Source organism: Rattus rattus, chromosome 2 (assembly GCF_011064425.1).
Source record: "Rattus rattus isolate New Zealand chromosome 2, Rrattus_CSIRO_v1, whole genome shotgun sequence".
Lineage (NCBI taxonomy): Eukaryota > Metazoa > Chordata > Mammalia > Rodentia > Muridae > Rattus > Rattus rattus.
Window position 1 is genome coordinate 2,127,099 of NC_046155.1, and position 13,638 is coordinate 2,140,736.

The 13,638-nt window shown below is 49.5% G+C and overlaps 1 pseudogene; it reads right to left on the reverse strand.

The window, feature by feature from the left end:
• Positions 1–6,274: 6,274 nt before the first annotated feature.
• Positions 6,275–7,020, reverse strand: LOC116890726 (annotated as a pseudogene).
• Between the last annotated feature and the right edge of the window lie 6,618 nt (positions 7,021–13,638).

Here is a 13,638-nt window from a genome sequence, read left to right on the forward strand (position 1 = left end):
TGGAGACAAACACCTTTAATCCCTGCACTCAGAAGGCAGAGGTGCAGATGGAGCTCTGAGTTCGAGGCTAGCCTGGTCTACAGAGTGTGTTCTAGGCCAGCCAGGGCTACATAGACCCTGCCCTGTCTTAGGCTGCGAATTGTAAAACAAACTGTAATTCCTTAAACAGGTGGATGAGAAGCTGAAGGTCAGTCCAAGATGTACAGTGATGTGAAATCCAGACCCAAAAATACTTGCCCCAACTAGATGGAGGATGCTGACCCCGGTGCAGCCTACTGTACTCTAGAGGATGGGAGGAGGGGGCCTTTCTTGGGATTTCTTCATCTCCCTAATGCTTAACCCTTCCACTGAGGCCCTCTGTGGGCTTAGGGCCTTCATTGGGGCACTTATCCTCTTTCTAGAACCTTGCCAGGGTTGGACCAAAGGGAAAGGAACCACACCCAGGGATGGGACACAAAATATCCTTTCCAGTCAGGTCCTAGAGAAGACCACACACACAGTACTTGTGGGTCCCTGGCACTCTGGAAGCACTTTTCACAGACGAGCACACCTGATTCTCCAGCCAACCTCAGGTCCACTCTGTCATTGTCCCCAAGCCCAGTAAAAGAGAGTCCCACAGTTAGGAATAGGGTCAGATTAGCATTATCTAGCCCAACTTGGTCTGTGCCCCGAAGCCCTGCATACTGACGGCAGACAGCTACACATGGCACACTTTAGGCAACATTCAGTATGTGAGTGAGGCGATGTGGGTGCCCCACTAAAAATGACAATGCCGTTTTAAAAGTGTGGTCTCGGGCTGGAGAGATGGCTCAGCGGTTAAGAGCACTGTGTGCTCTTCCAGAGGTCCTGAGTTCAATTCCCAGCAACCACATGATGGCTCACAACCATCTATAATGAGATCTGGTGCCCTCTTCTTGTATCTTAATCATAATAAATAAATAAGTCTTTAAAAAAAAAAAAGTGTGGTCTCAGTGGCACACCCATAACCCAGACACTTGGAGGCTGAGGCAGGAGGATTCGGAATTGGAGGCCAGCCTGGGTGGCAGGTTGAGTGGGAGAGAGCAGGTCCTGAAACTCAATCCTTTGATATGAAAGTAGGCCATGGCTTCCAGGTCTAAGGGTCCCCTGAGCTGGCAGAGCAGAGGGAAATGCTAGCCAAGAGCAGAATGGAAAGGAAGGATGCAAAGTACGGAGCAGTTTGAGGGCTGTGCCTGGCTCTCAGAAAGCAAACCGGCAAACAAGACAAGATGGAGAAGCGTCGCTGACACAGCTACCAAGGCCTCCTTTCACTCCCCGCTGGTCCCTGCTGGTTCCCAAGGTCAGTGGGTGGCATCAAAAGAGCAGGGCCTAATCCAGAGCCAGGGCTGGGCCTAGGCCTCACCCACTGCCTGTGAGATGCTAGGCAACTTCTCGGTTTCCTCATCTATAAAACATGTGGGTCCTAAGTTGGAAAGTCCCTTCCTGCTCTCAAGAGTCGGAGGCCTCACTTCAAGATCCCTCTGAAGAAGCATCTTAACAAACTACAGTGGAGATAAGTTTGCTGAGGCTGGCCGAAAGCCCCTGAGGAGAGGAAGGCCAGGGAGAAGTTACAGCCTAGGAGGAAGGAAAGTTTCTTTAAAAAAAAAAATTACTGGGGTTGGGGATTTAGCTCAGTGGTAGAGCACTTGCCTAGGAAGCGCCAAGGCCCTGGGTTCGGTCCCCAGCTCCGAAAAAAAGAACCAAAAAAAAAAAAAATTACTATTGCTTTGTTTTTTAAGACAGGGTTTCTTTGTATAGCCTGGTAATCCTGGAACCAGCTCTGTAGACCAGGCTGGCCTCAAACGTACAGAGATCTGCCTGCCTCTGCCTTCTGAATGCTGGGATTAAAGCCATGTGTGACAACCACCCATTACCACACTAGCTTGCTCTGTTTTGTTTTGAGACACAGTCTATGTATCCCTGGTTGCCCTGAATACATAGACTGTGAATCTGAGGCTAGCCTGGAACTCTTATGTAGACCAGGCTGGCCTCAAACATACAGAGATCTGCCTGCCTCTGCCTCCCAAGTGCTGGGACTAAAGGTGTGCGCCACGACTCCCGGATTTTCATTATAGTTTAATGTGTGTGTGTGTGTGTGTGTACACGCATGCATGCATGTATGTATGTTCACAGGAAGCACACTGAGGGCCGAGGATAACTTTTAGGGGCCAGTCATTCCTTTCTACCATGCTATAGGTCCAGGACATCAAAGGGATATTCAGACTTGGTGACAAATGCCTTTATCCTGAGTCATCTTGCCAGCCCAGTGTGGCCCTTCCTGCCACATCACATGCACACATGCATGCATCACAGTGCACACATGGAGGTCAGAGGACACCTCGCAAGGGCCAGTTGTCTCCTTCCATTGAATTTGTCCTTTCCTCAGCTGGGCAGTGAGAGGCCAGGGTTAGATGGGTGCTGAAAAACTTAAGGACTTCCCAGCCCTGACATGGCCTAACCAAGGGAGGGAGGAATGGTGCCCACAGGACTGCTGACTGAGGAAGCATGGGAACCACTGTCGGCCGTCACTACAAGGTTTCAATCCTGAGTTCAGGCAGGGCAAAAAGAATCTCCAAGGCTCCTTCACGCACAGTTCCCTGAGACTGGGTAAAAGTACTGTGGCCATTACTTCTAGGTCTAAAGGCCATCCCTAAAAAGGCAGAGCTGGAAGGACGTACTGGAGAATGGAGAGGATGAAGAGCAAACAGCAGAATGTGTGGGTCAGCTGGGAGGCTGTGCCTGGCTCGTGTTTGGGCAGCGAAAGCCTGGCTCTCTGCAGGAAGGGCTTCCATGACCCATCCTCTGGGTCTACTCCCCCCGGTGACAGCAGACACCCTTCCCACCCTGCCAGTCCTCCCCACATTACTGGATTCTGTTTGGATACCTGTGCTCCTGCCCAGGCTTTCAGACAGGAAGGGCCACACTGGCTCTTCTGACCCATTGATGTGTTCTATACTGCCTTGTGTACCCTACCCCCTCCTGCAGCTCCCCTTGGGGGACAGAAGGGGGCCATAACAGAATCAGAGCCAGAGGATTAATTGAGTCAAGTATGGAGACCCAGGCTGGGGACAGCAAGTATGAAACACACGAGATCTCCCTCGAGTCAGTGGAATGATTCAACATGGTGAGGCACTGAGTTCACTCCCTGGGACAAATACAGTGGAAGGAGAGGTCTGGCCCTTGCAAGGTGTCCTCTGACCTCCATGTGTGCTCTGTGATGCATGCATGTGTGCATGTGTGTGCACCATAAATAAATAAATAAATAAATAAATAAATAAATAAATAAATAAATAAATAAATAAATGTAATTCTAAAGCCACAACACATCAGGTCTTCTAGCTTCCTTTGGGTCCCTAGCGTTTGTTAGCCAGTTTTCTCCTCGTCTATAAAGCTAGATGATTGTGTGCTTGCTGTCCTTCCCCTCCTCCTCCTCCATCTCAATACCCATAATACAGTATTTTTGGACTGACGTGGACTTGGTACCTGAAACCATGACCCCTAGACAGAGGGCCTTCTCTAAAATGGCTGCATTTATTCCTGTCCAAATCAAATTTTTAAAATGCAATGAGACTTTGTCTTGGAACATCAACAGGAATCTTAAAGGTGATGAGTGTTCGTTGGGAGCCGTAGCAGCCAGGTCACTATGCCGTCTGCGCCAACCCAAACACCAATTTCCCTTCAACAGCAGACTTGAGGGAGAGCTGATAGTGGACACGGACCCTTCCAATCTCTCCCCCAACCCCTCTTGTCATCAGACAAGAAACCCAGGCAGTAGCTGCCCACAGTGGATAGCAGGTGAGGGCCATTGAGTACCCAGGCTACTAAAAGATGCTGACTGTCAACACAACCGTAGAAACCATTGTGAGACCCCAACATTCATGTGGAGACCAAAACACAAGGAGTTCCTGCGTCACCAAGGGAAGCTGTGTGTCACTGGCTATGAACTCAAGAGTTCACACATAGCACAAACAGTCCTGTGACCACAGGTAATCACTACCTCCATTTATTGAGCTCCTACTATGCACAGGGCCGCGGGATGCTGGGGTTTGTGTCTGACATCATCTCTAATCCCTCAAACAACCCGCAGAGGTGGTTATTATTGTGGCTATTTTTAGACAAAGAACTGAGGCTCAGGGAGATGAGCCATCTTGCTTTCGGTCACACTCGCATGTGAGCACGAATCTGAGCTGGGCCTGCTGTACTCCAAAGTTTGACTCTTGTTTCTGAAACAAAGAGGTCCTTTCTGTTTTCTTCTGACGGTTCTGTGGCCACCGAGCACTGTAACAAGTGTGGTGCAGAAGCTTTGGGGGTCCAAAGGTGAATCAGACCACCCCACCCCCGAAGTTCACATCTCTTGGGAAAAACATCTCAAACCATGCACAACAGAAGGAATGGGTTCACCTGTGGTGAGCAGCAAGCCAGCAGGTGTGCTGACTTTTATGTATTTTATATGGGCCCAGGGCATGACATTCAGTCCCCTATGGTCACTGGCCTCCATGTGGACACTGAGGAGAATGAGGAAGCACAAGGAAGGTCCAGTATTCCTCCTGACCATTCCTCCCATTGGCTCCCCTGTCACACCTGGCATCTTACTGAGCTCCCCTACCCTGAGGAGGTTAGTGTCACTTTACAGACACAGAGAGACGGGCCTACCAAGATCAAGAAAACAGCCCAGGTTAGCACGCAGAGTGTGTGTGCTCTCTCTAGAGCACAGGCTCCCCTGGAGGTGAGCAGATGTGACAAAGGGCAGTGCAGAAGGAACCTCCTCCGGGGGAAAGCCAAAGCCTGGAAGGAGACCAGGGGAACCTGGTGTAGGTGTCTAAGGCAGCGACGGAAGCTCTGCTACTTGGTCCACCTCTGGACGACAGGATAGCAGAGGGAAACTGCTTGGGAGGGGCAGAGTAGGTCAGAATGTTCCAAAGTCGTATCAGAGCCCAGGTGAACTCCCAGCATCCACCCCCAACATACCCTGACCTCCTCCCTACAGCCCTACTTCTCCACAGCCGTGTTAGAGACTCACTTCCTCAGCTCTGCCAGTCCAGCCGGCTCGCGCCCAGCCCTCTTCCTGCCTCCTCTGCTCCCGGGGACTCTAGGTAACAGGCTCAGGCGCCTCCCCCTCCCCACGCGCATCAGCGGGTGAGTCGGATGAGGGATGAGTCGCTGGAAGAGACCAGGAGAACTGGAAAGACTTGAGTCCCTTCTGCCAGCGGCACAGTCTGTCAGCGGTAATAACAGAGCAAAGGACTGGGCCCACCTGGGACTCAGGGAAGAAGAGGGCAGGCTGGCCACCCCCAGCCTGCGCAAACACAACCCTGCCACTTAGGGCCTCGCCCAGAAGCAAGAGGGCCCTGCAGACAGGGGGTCTCTGTTTCATTTCATAAAAATAAAATAGCCCTATACTTCTACACTCCCTGGGGAGTTCGAAGAGGTTCCTGTTAGAACCAGTACCTGTATAACTGATGGATGGGGTCTAGAATGGGACATCGACGTGTATCTCTACCACGTACCTTTTTCATTTCTGTCTTTTAAGACAGGGTCTTACTATGTAATCCTGGCTGGCCTGGGACTTGATTATGTAGCAGAGGCTGGCCTTGAACTCACAGAGATCTGCCTGCCTCTGCCTCTAAGTGCTTTAACACCAGGCAGATTTAATGTTGTTGTTTGTTTTTCCTGGAGACCAGGATTAAGTCAGGTCTCCAATCCACTTGGTTATCATACTGAATATGACAAGTTCTTGGACAAAAAAAGATGGCAAGTAGATAAAATCCCCTAGTACAGGTTGGGGTGGGAAGTTTTCACATAGCCATAAGGAAAATAACACACACACACACACACACACACACACACACACACACACACACACATAAACCACACATGGCAGCTCACAATTGCATCCCAGCCTTGGGAGGGGAGGGAGAAGGATCAGAATTCAAGGCCACCCTCAGCTATGGAGTGGGTTTAGCAACCGGCCTGGGCTACAGATCTCAAAAATACAATCAATCAGTGATAAAAAAATAAAGAAACCAAAAGTGTGGTGGAACAGGCCTTTAATCCCAGAGCTCAGGAGACAGAGGGAAATGTGTCTGAGAATCTGAGGTTAGCCTGGTCTACCCAGCAAGTTTTGAGCCTGCCAAGGCTACATAGTGAGACCATACCTTGAAAGAAAGAAAAGGAGAGAAAGAAAGAAAGAAAGAAAGAAAGAAAGAAAGAAAGAAAGAAAGAAAGAAAGAAAGCCAGCAAATCGAGTAAACTATTATTTTAAACCAGAACATTTATTTTATGACTGATTGAATCCTCAAAAAGAACTGGTTGCTGCAACAGCTGCCCTCTTAGGTTTAGGTGTTGTTCCTTCACGGGTTCCGTGTCTGAATCTGTGGTAGACAATCTTTGGATACCTCACCAGCCCAGCCCGGTAGCGTTTCCTCTCTTAGCTTGGCGCTCCAGTTATCCTGTCTGTTGCACTTGGCAGGGCAACCACGGTTGCCACAAGTCAACTTCTGAAGGTGGTAGGCCTTAGAGCCACAGCGGCGGAGGCACAGAATGTGCGTCTTATTGCGACGACTTCCAAAGGATGATGTTCCTTTTGTCATCTTGCTTCTGCCACCAAAGCCAAAGAGAACAGAAGACGGTTTGGTTTTTTGTTGTTTTGTTTTGTATTTTGGAGACGTTTAGAGTTTCATACTCTGTGGTCTTGGCTGGCCCTGAACTCACAGAGCTACACCTGCCTCTGCCTTCTGTGTGCTGGAAAAGGTCTGTGCAAGACGCCAGCTTATACACTGTATAAGAGAAGTATATCATATGCTGTTAATAAAAGGAGCGTAGTGATGTGTGCTTGTAATCCCAGGAGGAGGGAGGAAGAACTGGCTGCCACGAGGCCAGCCTGAGCTACCTCATGAGACATTAGCTCAAGAAAAACAAAAAGGAGAACTAAGCAAAACCAAACAAAAAGCTGTTTATGTATCAGCACTTGACAGGTGGAGAGGAGCGGCTCAAGAGGTCCTCAACAGGAGGGAGTTTAAGACTGGGCTGAAACCCAACAACAACAGCGATGGGATTGGCTTTGGTCGGTGACTGCAATCCCAGGCTGAACCATGAGGAATGACGAGTGAGTGTGAGTTCCGGGTTAGCCTGGGGTACCTCAAGACTCTGTTTCAAAAGTAAATAAGTACTAGGCTGCACCAAGCCACAGCCTCATCAAGGTTGACTTTCGAGAAGGAGCTTCACCTTCCAAGTCTCGGCATCCGTAAACTACTGTGCCCAGAGAGCTGACTAAAGTTCACGGCTTTGGAACTACAAACGCCTAAACACATTGAATGTTACAACCGGACATTCTATTTTTATTTATGTCTGGCAAGAACAACAAGCAAGCTGGTGAGGTCACATTTATGGGAGCAGCTGGGAGCGAGGGACGATTCTTCCACATACAGTTCAAGCAGATTCCTGAATCCCCAGGTCCAAAATAATACAAAGTAAGACGCTCACCCTGAGCTCAAAAGACAGTGATTGGCAGCCTTGAGGAGAGCGTTAAAGGCCCTGATGAGACATCCCAAGTAGCCATGTACTGGGCACAGGAGAAGAAAAGCAGACGAAATACAGACCGGTGGCCTCCTTCACCCAGACTTGTTTACTGATGCTTTGGCAAAGTGCTTGGGGGCTGAGTTGGGTGGACCAAGGATGCCAAGGCTTGTCATCTAAGGAGCCTGGGAGAGGCTGGGCGGCGATTCCGGTTAGATGGGTCCCCACCCTGCACGAGGCAGGTAGGCATGCTGGTGAATCATAAGCCCCTCTTGTTCAGAGCCGCTCATCGGGTTCTGACGGCCCACTCTCAGCTTTCACGGCATGGTCCTGAACAGCCTTCTAATGCTGACCTCAGACTGCCTAACTGAAATGGATTTGCCACGGCCACAATTAGAGACTCTCAACTGTGGCACTCTTAAATGAGAAGCATGAGCCGCAACTCAATTATCCTTTAACTGGGATTCTTTATCTTTAGAACGTCTCCCTGTAGTTCCTCTGGCTTTGAATGTGTGGCAAGCCTTGTCTCTGCCCTGAGTGCTCAGATTAAAAGCACGCATTACCACACATCGAATGAGACTTCCTTTTACCTTTGGCTCTTTCAATGATGCCCCATCCACCTTTTCCTAGTTGTGAATTCTTTTAATCATTCCTCAGTTTCCCCTACCTCATTTCCCTTCTCCCTCCTCTCTCTCCAGCCAGATCTGGTCCCTGAGGCTCTTCCTGCCACAGGCACCTGCCACCCAGAGCCTTCTCATGCCAGGTATTCTGAGTTCAAGCACAGGGAACTCAGGGTGAGGAGCTACCCAGCCTTTTTGTCTGGGGCCACCAAGACTGAGTACCCTCCCTCCATTGGTCACTCCATTTCCCAGTTCACCCAGTGAGGCTACACTTTTCTCCCAGTTTACCTGTCAGCTCTCCCCACTCCCCCCCTGCTCTCTGTCCCGTGAGAGTCCTGGGTTTTATCTCCTGGCTGGTGCTGACTTGGCCTGGACTGAAAGCGCGCTCTGTAGCAAGTGAACTGAACAGCACAGGACGCTGCTCTCCAAGGTGGACACAGGCAGCAAGGGTCAGCTTTGCTGGGTTCTTCTGGTTCAGCTGCTGCCTCTCTGGTCCAGGCTTTCCTGTTTACCTTCCCCCTCCCCCATATCCCATGGCATGTGAGACCTGGGCAGGATGGGAGTTCTTCCTGTCTCTTTTGTGCCTTAGAACCCTACCCACTATGTTTTTTTCTAATCCAAATCTTATTTCGAAATCTCCTGCCAGAGGGGTTTCCCAGTCCCTCCCAGGTTTGAATCAGTGCTGATCACAGCACTCCTGAATGAGGAGTAGAGGTGTTAGGTGGGATTGGCCTGGCACCAGGCCCTGAGGACACTCCTGTGTATACACTCATCCTACAAGCAGCATCTAGACAGACAGCCTTATTCCCTAGCTCCTGTTCTCAGAAGGAAAACCAGGTAGGTTTGAGCAAAGACCAAGGACTGGCTGGAGGGCAGAGAGCAGCCTGGTCATGTCCCTCTCCTGGAGTCACAGCTTCAGGTTGTCTACACCAGGGGATCCTCTCCTGGTAGTGACCAGATCCTCTTCCACGATGTCTAATGACAGCAATTCTGCCTTTTTAGTTCCCCACCTGTGGCTTAGCAGGTCACATTTTTAGACCTATCCCCAGGAGCAGTGCCTAGTCTGGAGAAATATAAACCTGGTCTGACTTTCATGTGCTGCCTGTCCTGTGGCTGAGGGTCTTGCTATTCTCCACAAGTGAGGACCCTGAGGGCGAGTCCAGGGTGAGAGGATCACCTCCACATCTGTGTTCTAGCCACAGACTCCATTCAATCTCACTTTTTTTGTTTGGTTATTTTGAGACAGAGTCTCATAAAGTTGAGACTGGCCTCGAACTCACTCTATAGCTGGAAACAACCTCTACGCTGCTCAGAGCCTTGCTTCTGTATCTTCCTCAAAGAGCCAGGTCTTTTGTGCAAATGAAAACATGGTATACAAAATGGCCATCTGGCTGTCCTGGAGGTTCCTGCCCCTCTCACCCAGGCAAATGCTGCTGACTGGGATTTAGGCTTTCTTCTCTCTTCCTGGAAATCAATGGCGGACACGGAGTTTGTCCTAGTACAGGGTATCACTCTTGCTTCACTTGGCTGAGTCCTGAGTCCAAAGCACCCAGTTGTCTGGCAGTGACCACTTCAGGGGAGCAACATTCTAGCCCCCCATACATACCTATGTGCACATACACATACCCTCCATGACAAGGGCCTGGCTTTCCAGGAGAGGCAAGTGTCCAAGTGAAAAGGTAAGGTCCATTCTTGCCCCAAGGGTGTCTCATGGTAATTGCAAAGAAGGAAGAGACACGTGGAAAGACAGGGGAGACAGCGTGGCCCTCATCTTCCTGGACTAGGGCTTTGGGGGAATTACTGGTTATTGTTCTTGACTAAACCCTCCCCCAGTATCCTGGAAGTATAGATCCATGAGTACTGGCCTAGCACACCCAGATCCCAGGGCCAATCTTCAGCACCACAAAAATAATAATACACTGGAGTGTACCTCTGCTATGCATTAACTGCCTGGCATGCATGAGGCTCTAGTGCCCTACAAAAAGAAAAAAAAAAGAAAACCCAGGCATGGGGGTGCACATCTTTAATCAGTCTAGCACTTGGCAAGCAGAGGCAAGAAGATCTGAAATTCAAAGTCATCCTCATCCAAATAGAGGGTTCTAGGCCAGAGAGGGATACATGATAATTTGTCTAAAACAAAAACAAAGCAAAATAAAAAACAAAACATTATAATTAGGGATGAATAGAAGACACTCAGTATTAGTCTCTGGCTTCTACACATACACAAAACTGAAGAAGATCTCTTACCACCATGCACACATGTGAGCTGCAGACATCTGTGCAGGCACAACACACATAGGGAAGAAAGGGGAGGGAGGGAGAGAGAGGGAGGGAGAGAGAGAGAGAGAGAGAGAGAGAGAGAGAGAGAGAGAGAGAGAGACTCTTAGTTTCTAAGAAAATAACTAAGTAAAGGAGGAGAGCCAGGCCTGTGAGGTGACTCAAAGGGTCTTCGCCCACTCAGCAGCGCTTGCTGCAAAGTCTGACGACCCCAGAATCTACATAGTAGAAAGAAAACCACTCCCCCAAGTTGTACTCTGACCACACATGTAATAACACACACACACACACACACACACACACACACACACACACACACACACACACGCATCTTTTAAAAATGTTCTTAGATTTATTATTTCTTTCTGTGTAGTGTTTTGCCTTTAATACATGTAAGTGCACCACACGCATGCTTGGGGCCAGGGAGGTCAGAAAGTGGCATCGGATCCCATGGAACTGCAGTTACAGATGATTGCCAGCCATCGTGTGTGTACTGGGAACTGAGCTGGGGTCTTCTACAAAAGCAATAAATGCCCTTAACCAGGAGCCACCTCTCCAGGCCACACACATTTTTTTAAATGTAACAACAAAGAAGTCTGGGATGTTGCTTACATAGTGTGTTCCTTGCCCTAGAGTGAATCCAAGTACTGATGAGAGAGAGTGTACATGTGTGTGATTGGGGTGGTGATGAGAGAAAGTGTACATGTGTGTGACTGGGGTGGTGAGAGAGAAAGTGTACATGTGTGTGATTGGGGCAGTGGTGGTGAGAGAGTGTACATGTGTGTGATTGGGGTGGTGGTGAGAGAGAGAGTGTACATGTGTGTGATTGGGGATGGTGGTGAGAGAGAGAGTGTACATGTGTGTGATTGGGGTGGTGATGAGAGAAAGTGTACATGTGTGTGATTGGGGCAGTGGCTCTCGAAGATCAGGGTTAAAAGACTACATTACACTGCTGCTGAGTAGACCTGGCTCAGCTCCTAGCCCGTGTTGGACAGCTCACAACTCCCCGAAGCCCCAAGACCAAAGGGATGTCAAGGCTCCATTCTCTGCGGCCCCTGCACTCACAGTGCACAGCCATGCAGTGCTTGTATTCACATGCACATACACAAACATGCAGCTAAAACTTAAAATATTCCTACGTGCAGGTCCTTTACTACCCCTGAGGTACTCAGGTGAAGGAGACATTTGACAGGCCTTACACGTCACAAGCTGAATGGAGGGCTAGTATAGCGAGGCCTGCCAAAGGCCATGTGTCTGTCTGTGCTGTTGGTCAGGCAGCCTCACCCACAAAGCCTAGTGCCATGGTGGTTAAGGCTCGTGGATGCCTTCGTGTTCCTGGACTCCTGGCTGTCTTGGAAAGAGGGACTCTTGCCTCACTAGGTGTGGGGTGAAGAGGTTAACCATTTCCCTGCTGCCTCCCCTTTGAAAACATCTCATAAAGGTGTGTCAGAGGAAACAGGCTTCTGATCCCACCTATTATTAGCTCCTGAGACAGGCGGAAGCTCATTTACCTCAGAGATGGCGAAGAGCAAAAGTGGCAGAAGTGCTTTGCCTTTTGAAGATAAGGCTGTTGACATCAAGTCAGGAAAAACCAACTCTGACACAGGACCATTTGTAGCAACTGGGTACCATGTCTTACTTGTCTTGGGCACCGTCCCCAAGCCAGAAGATGGAAAATCTAGACAGCGGGGAGGGGTTGTGAGGAGACCCAGGTATGATGGTGAGCCTGCTGCAGCCTGCTTGAAGTAATCCACAGGATGATTGCTAACCTCTACATAGACCTGAAAATATCCAAGGGAAGGAGGGAGGGAGGGAGGGAGAAGAAGGAGAGGAGAAGGAAAAGAGCAAAACTCTTCTTGTTTCCCACATAAGGGAATGGGGCTGGGCATGGTAGCATATGTCTCGCAATGCTAGCACATGGGACATCAAGGCAGGAGGGCGGCCGACAGTCTCAGGCCATTGTGACACAGCTCAACTGGCAAAGTGCTTCCATCCTAGCAAGCACAAAGCACGGGTTTGATCCTGACCTCGTAAATCCGTACATAAGGCTTCATGCCTATAATCTCAGTGCTCGACGGGCAGAGTCAGGAGGACCAGAGGTTGAGGGTCACCCCCTTGCTACATAGTGAGTCTGACGCCAGTGTGGACTACATAAGACTCCATAGAAAGGGAGGAAGGAAGGAAGGTTAGGAGGGAGGAAGGGAGGAAGGTTAGGAGGGAGGAAGGGAGGATGCAAGAGGAAGGGAGGAAGAGGAAGAAGGAGGGAGGGAGGGAGGAACAGGAGGAGGAGGGAGGGATGTAGGGATGGATACCCATGCCTATAATCTCAGTGCTTGGGAGACTGAGCCAGGAAAACCACCAAGACTGAAAGTCATCCTGACTACGCAGTGAATTTAAGGCCAACTTGGGTTACAGAGGAAGACTCTGTCTAAATAGGCAGATAACATTGTATAAACATATACTGCGGGGTTGGGGGTTTAGCTCAGTGGTAGAGCACTTGCCTAGGAAGCGCAAGGCCCTGGGTTCGGTCCCCAGCTCCGAAAAGGAAAAAAAAAAGAAAAGAAAAAAAATCCATATACTGATTATGGCATATTTATTAAATAATAGAAATAAATAAATAGAAGGCTTCCCAGGGAAAGGCGCTTGCTGCTAAGACTGATGACCTGAGTTCTATCCTTGGGACCCGCATGGCAGAATAAAAGAACGCCCCTGGCCAGTGTCCTCTGGCCTCCACATCTGTGCTGTGGCACACACGCCCACAGCTACACCACATCCGCACACACAGTTAGAGAACCAGGAGGAACAGGTGAGCCAGCCCCCGCTACTGTGAAGGCAGGATGAAGTACAAATAAAACCCTGATCCTGGCTCCGCCGCCAAAGGCAACATGAAAGTGTGTGTGTGTGTGTGTGTGTGTGTGTGTGTGTGTGTGTGAGTGAGAGAGAGAGTGTGACTGTATGTGAACGAGTGTGAGTATGTGTGTGTAAATGTGTGTGAATGTGTGTGTTAATGTGTGTGAATGTGTGTGTCTATGTGTGTGAGTGAGTGTGTGTGTAAATGTGTGTGAATGTGTGTGTTAATGTGTGTGTGAATGTGTGAGTGTGTCTATGTGTGAGTGTGTCTATGTGTGTGTGTGTGTGAATGTGTGTCTATGTGTGTGAATGTGTGTCTATGTGTGTGAATGTGTGTCTATGTGTGTGAGTGTGTGTC